Source organism: Rhinopithecus bieti, unplaced genomic scaffold, assembly GCF_001698545.2.
Source record: "Rhinopithecus bieti isolate Rb0 unplaced genomic scaffold, ASM169854v2 scaffold_8, whole genome shotgun sequence".
In the NCBI taxonomy this organism is placed as follows: Eukaryota; Metazoa; Chordata; class Mammalia; order Primates; family Cercopithecidae; genus Rhinopithecus; species Rhinopithecus bieti.
This window is the reverse complement of record NW_016803211.1, coordinates 3324114-3330692: the sequence shown is the minus strand read 5'-3', so window position 1 is coordinate 3330692 and position 6579 is coordinate 3324114. Positions and strand designations below refer to the sequence as shown.

At 40.9% G+C, this 6579-nt stretch overlaps 1 long non-coding RNA gene across 1 annotated transcript; it reads left to right on the top strand.

Annotated features, from left to right (window-relative positions):
* Positions 1 to 5933, top strand: LOC108527713 (uncharacterized). Its single transcript, XR_001884904.1, has 4 exons — positions 1 to 206; positions 314 to 375; positions 1426 to 1610; positions 5738 to 5933. It is a non-coding gene; the product is annotated as an uncharacterized LOC108527713 (long non-coding RNA).
* Positions 5934 to 6579: the final 646 nt, after the last annotated feature.

Here is a 6579-nt window from a genome sequence, read left to right as displayed (position 1 = left end):
CCCGCCCCGACCCGCCTATGTCCTGCCCACTGCCCTCCCATTCCCGGGCCCAGGGTATAAAAGCTGCTCCCGGCGGGTGCGCGGCGCAACTTCCTTGGCCCCTGCTCCTGTGCGGATCTAGAAACCTCGCACTAGAACGCTGGAGCGACTTCGTCGGCCTCCACCGCCGGAGACCGGTGAACCTTGCCCCTCCTTCACGTTGGCTTGTAAATAAAGTTTTCTTTTACTTTGCCTACTTGCCTATTCTCTGGCATTTACTCTGGTGGTCGTCTGGAGCAAATCAGCCAACAAGTGATCTTGCTTCCCATTTTAGGAAGGAAGCATTCATTCAGTTTTTCACCAGTAGGTATATTACCTGGAGATGCCCTTAATCAGGTAAAGAAAGTTTCTTTCTTTGCCTAGTTTTGTGCAAATTTTTAATCATGAAAAAATGTTGCATTTTTTTTCAAATGCTTTTTCAGCATCTGTTGTTTTCATGTGTGGTTTTTCTTTTTTAGCCTGTTAATATGGTGAATTACATTTATTGATTTTGAAATGTTTAGTCAGCTTTGTATTCCTGGGATAAACTTCATTTGTTGTGATGTATTATCTTTTTAATATGTTATTATTTGAATTTGATAATATAATGTCATGGGTTTTTTTTTTTTTTTTTGAGACGGAGTCTCGCTCTGTCGCCCGGGCTGGAGTGCAGTGGCCGGGTCTCAGCTCACTGCAAGCTCCGCCTCCTGGGTTTAGGCCATTCTCCTGTCTCAGCCTCCCAAGTAGCTGGGACTACAGGCGCCAGCCACCTCGCCCGGCTAGCTTTTTTTTTTTTTTTTTTGTATTTTTCAGTAGAGACAGGGTTTCACCGTGTTAGCCAGGATGGTCTCAAACTCCTGACCTCGTGATCCGCCCATCTCGGCCTCCCAAAGTGCTGGGATTACAGGCTTGAGCCACCGCGCCCGGCCTTGAGTGAATTTTGATAGTTTGTGTATGTCAAAGAATTAGTCCATGTCATTCAAGTTGTTGAATTTATAGGCATAACAGGCTTTTTTTTTTAATTGAAAAGTAAACTTCAACATCAAAAATGCAAACTTGGGGAGGGGAGAAAAATCACACACAAGGTTGTCACTTCACACTTGGAGAGTTACACAGCGGCCAGGCAGAGGTGCTCCTCTCTTCCCAGATGGTGGGTGGCCAGGCAGAGGCGCTCCTCACTTCAGCATAATGGGTGTTTTGGTAGTATTTCCTAATTATCATTTTAATGTCTGAAGGGTCTGGTGATATCTCTTTTTTAATTTATAATATATGATAATTTTTGTCTTTGCCATTTTTTTTTGTCATTCTAACTAGAGGTTTATTAATTTTCTTGATCTTTTTAAAGAACCAGCTTTTGGTTTTATTCATTTCTCTCTATTGCTTTTCTGTGTCCAACACCTGTGGAAGGTTTCTCTCCTGCTCTCCAGAAGCCAGATTCCCAGCAAGTCCTGCCAGTGTGGCACCCCAGTAACTTCTCACAGTCCAGTGTGCTACAGCTGCTCCCTCACCAGTGAAGTTTGGACATCAACCCACAGGGATGAAGAGGCTTTTCCAGATTTGCCTCTCATTTGAATGCTCTATCTCAGCACTAGGTACAGTGCATGTTCTCTATATCCATGATTCCTATATTCTTTAGAGTTCTCTCCCCAACCCCCAGTTATTCCTTTGTTGTCAATTCTGTGTTACTGTAATCCCATTATAATGAATAATTATCTAAACTTACCTTATTCAAGTTACTGTTTCTGTCTACTAATTGGATCCTGACTGATACCCAAGTGTACAAAGATAGTCTAGTCACCTGACTTGTATTAGATCCTGAAAGGCCCTCTTGTTCCTCAATGTATATTCCAGTACACGTTAAGGCCCAGCTATATTGTGCTTCCTGACCATGGGTGTTTCCTTGAGTTCTGACAGTTCTTGTTACTCATTTTTATAGCCCCAAAAGTTCACAGCTTAAAACAACTACGATAATATGTTTTCTCAAGAATGTTTGATTTGCAAAGGGCTATAGGGGAAGGCTCACCTGTTCCCCACATGGCATCAGCTGAGGTGGCTACCCTGAAGGCTGGAAGATTTGCTTCCAAGATGGCTCCTTCACATGTGTTACAAGTTAGTGCTGGCTGTCAGCTGGGAGCATAGGGCTTAGTTCCAAAGGTGATGGAAACTATTACCTTTTTTTTTTTTTTTGAAACGGAGTTTCACTCTTGTCCAGGCTAGAGTGCAATGGCATGACCTCTGCTCACTGCAACCTCCGCCTCCTGGGTTCAAGCAATTCTTGTGCCTCAACCTGCCAAGTAACTGGGATTACAGGCACCCACCACCATCCCCTGGCTAATTTTTGTATTTTTAGTAGATACAGAGTTTCACCATGTTGGCCAGGCTGGTCTCGAACTCCTGACCTCAGGTGATCTGCCTGCCTCGGCCTCCCAAAGTGCTGGGGTTACAGGCATGAGCCACTGAACCCAACTGAAACGATTACTTTTTGTGACCTTGCCTCAGTAGACACAGAATATCACTTCTGCCATTCTTACTTTATCAGTCACAGCAATCAAAAAAATCTTCCCAGGTAAGGAAATACACCCCTTAATGGGGGAATGACAAAGTTCTGAAATGGATTTCTGGAGATGTTTTGTAGTCATATTGGAAAAATGAGATCTGCTTTATTGGCCATTTGATGAACATCTACCTCCCACCTTTATAAAGTGTATTACATTATAGTAAATATTCTATTATTTGAGATTACCTGAGTGAGTCTTTATTCTTTGCAAACAGAACACCCCAAATCAGCAGAGAAAGCTCTCTACCAGCAGTTGGGCCATAGTACATAGGATCACTGAGCAGGTCAGACCAGTAGAAAGGTTATGCATGCTCTCCAAGGAACTTGAAGTGATAGTAAGTGAGAACAATTGTTGTTTCCAAATATTTGTTCTCTCTGTCTCCCACAGTAATAGAACCTGTTAGCTGAGCATAGGGCTTTCCATAATAAAGATTATTTTACTCATTCTTCTTTGTATCCTGGTGTATATGCAAATGACAGCTTCTAGGGATCTTCCTTTGAAGTCATCAGACTAGTTAATTTTGCCTCTTGCCTTCTTCCATCCTTTTACTCTACTGCCTGGAATGCGAATGTAAAAGGCTAGAGCTTTAGCAGTCATCTTAGGTCCTGAAGACAAAAGCCACACTTCTTAACTAGGAACACTTAACTAGGAACAATGGATGGTAGGCTAGAAGAAGCCAAGATTACAGCGGATTTTGTAGAGCATACCCACCATTTCATCCATGGACTTTTCCAAAAATTCTATGTGATAGAAAAATTAAATCCTATTTGTTTAAGCCCTTGTTTTCTCAGGTCTCTGTTACTTGCTGTTCTATCCATATCCTACCTAATATAAAGACAAACATCATGGCCTTTGGCTATCATCTTTGTGGGTTATCTTGCCTTATGTCGAGACCATTGCAGATCATTTCTCCATATTCTTAAAGAAACTCTTTATTTTGCGTTGTAGTCAGAGTGCTTGCATCTTGACATTCCTGGAATAGAATACTCAACACTGTAAGGTTCCCAGCTTTCTGGATGTGGATATGAGTCAAGAGAAGTGAGACAAGCCCCCTTAGAAGGCAAATGGGACCCTCTGTTCTGCAAGCACTACTGGCACAAGAGTTACAAACTATTTTCAGCATCTCTGGGTTCACATGATCACCTTCCTCTAAGAGTTTATGAAGGAGTAGTTGCCAAGAGCAAACCAGAATCAGGCATAGGGGAAAATGAAAATGTATGAGTGAGAGTCTGTGCCCAGCCTCAAGTGTGGGTTCTACATTACCCAAATTTGGCCAAAATGTGGAGATGAAAACTCCATGCTATCTGACAGTGCCAAAGCAAATAGACTAACAAATTATATTGTGTTGGGGCAAGTTGTGAGAAATTCCTGCCTTGGGGCTATGAGCTGTTTTTATGAATTTTTAAAAATTAAAATTGAGTCATTCATTATCCTTCATCACTACACATGCTTTTTGTCTTGAGCAGTGCTACGGTTTGATTTGTCCCCACCAAAACTCGTTGAAATTTTATCCCCAGTGTGGCAGTGTTACGTTTTGAAATGTCTTTTTACTAAAATCTGAAATTAATTAGCACTGTCTTTTCTCTTGAATTAGTAGAAATAGTGTACTCAATCATACTTCAAAAAGTTCATCTGATGAGCAGGACAGGAAATGGTCAATAAAACAGATTAAAATTTTAATTTTTTATGGAAAATTATTAAACTCAAACTAAGAGTTAGGAAAGACATTTTAGTTAGAAGTGGAACAACTCTAAAATATGGAACAGGTTAACTCTGACAACAGCTCATTTTTCAACTAAACAAAAACTCTGAAAACAATTACTTGATTTACGTATTTTCCTCCATTTGGATCCATAATTTAGACTTATAGGTCTGTCACAATCTTTCAGTTCTTCTGGAGAGCTCAAGCAGTATCAGAAACCATGTGGGGGCCAGGCACGGTGGCTCACGCCTGTAATTCCAGCACTTTGGGAGGCCAAGGTGGGTGGATCACCTGAGGTCAGGAGTTTCAGACCAGCCTGGCCAACATGGTGAAACCCCATCTCTACTTAAAATACAAAGATTAGCTGGACATGGTGGTGGGCGCCTATAATCCCAGCTACTCAGGGGACTGAGGCAGGAGAATCACTTGAACCTGGGAGGTGGAGGTTGCTGTGAGCCAAGATCATGCCACTGCACTCCAGCCTGGGCAACAGAGTGAGACTCCATCTCAAAAAAAGAAAAACAACAAAACCATATGAGAATTGTGTTTCTTCAGATTTCTTTGGGCTCAAGTGACCCTCCACTTCCCTATCCATATTCTTAGGAATGTTGCACATAACAGAAACCAACTCAAACTAGCTTAAGAAAACTTTAAAAAGACATGAGCATGGATATTTATTAGAAGGATACTGTGGAGTCTTATAGCACAGAATCCAAAGGCAAGAAAGCAATCAGTGCTCAAGAAAGGACTGGGAGCTGAAACTCGAATGTCCTTAGAAACGCTCCTCCCCTCATCTCTGTTTCCTGTATTCGTATTCATATTCGCTAATATTGCTGCCAATGCTTCTCTCTCCTTAGCCTGTTGGGCAAGTGGAGTAAGATAACCACATCAGAATTTCACGTTTTAAGTTATAGGTCTGTTTTCGATGTTATTAAACAAATAGCTGGATGTGGTGGCTCTTGTCTGTAATCCCAGCACTTTGGGAGGCTGAGACAGAAGGATTGCTTGAGCCCAAGAGTTGAGACCACCCTGGGCAACATGGCAAGACCCCCATCTCTACAAAATTAAAAATTAGCTGGGCACAGTGGTGCACACCTGTGGTCCCAGCTACCCGAAAGACTGAGGTGGGAGAATCACTTGAGCCCAGGAGGTCAAGGCTGCAGTGAGCCATGTTTGCACCACTGCACCCCAGCCTGGGTGACAACAAGACCTTGTCTCAAAAATAAATAAATATATGAATAAATAAATAAAGAGTTTGTGCCTTATATCTAAGATTCAGGAATAAAGTTTGAATTTTTCACCTTGATGTCATTAAGATAAAAACATTATTATATAAATAAACTTACATTACTGTACATAATGCAACATTAAGAACTGCTTAGTAAGTTTACTTGTGAATATTATATATCAACTAACACAATTTTAAGAATAATTTTCACACTACTATTTTATAACTTAGGTAATAATCTGGAAGATGTTCCAAGCATTTGAAACAACTGAATGACAAAGGATCCTTATTGTCTACAAAGAGAGAAGTAAAATGTCACATGTGTGACAATAGAAGAATTTTTATCTTCTCCAAGTGAATAGTGATTTTTATGTTACCAATTTGGGTAAATATATTCACTTAGAAACTCTTTTTAACCTTTGTCTTAATGGCAAACAATAAAGTTCTTAATAAACATTCAACATTCTTAAAAGAAGAACTGCTAGATCTGATTTTATTTTTCCCTGAACTAAGAGAGGCTTACACATCCCTCTTCAACAACGTACACAACTGTGCTTGTGTATGGGAGATGGTCAACGGTCTAGAAGCATGCATGAGACACTGGTAAGAGGGATTGCCTCTGGGCGTCACACGGGAGGGAAGACTTACTTTTCCTTGAAAATCTGTTTATATAGCTTTGTTTTACTGTGTAACACTTACTTTCAAAATTCTTTTAAGTTGTGTAAGCCCTAATGAAGAGATATGTAATGAATGATTGTGAACTGGATCCTTTTACTATAAAGGACATTATTGGGACAGGGGTGGAACTTAAATGGGGCCTGAGGATTAACTGGTAATGATGTATTCATGTTAATTTCCTGATTTTGCGGATTGCATTTTGATTGTATGGGAGAATGTCCTTTTCTGAAGGAAATAAACACTAACCTGCCCAAGAGTGTTGGGTCATTGTGTTGGTAGCTTACTCTCATATGGTTTAGAAATAAATAGATACATTTGGCTGGATGCATTTTGGGAGGCCCAGGTAGGAGGACCGCTTGAGCCCAGGAGTTTGAGACCAGCCTGGGCAACATAGT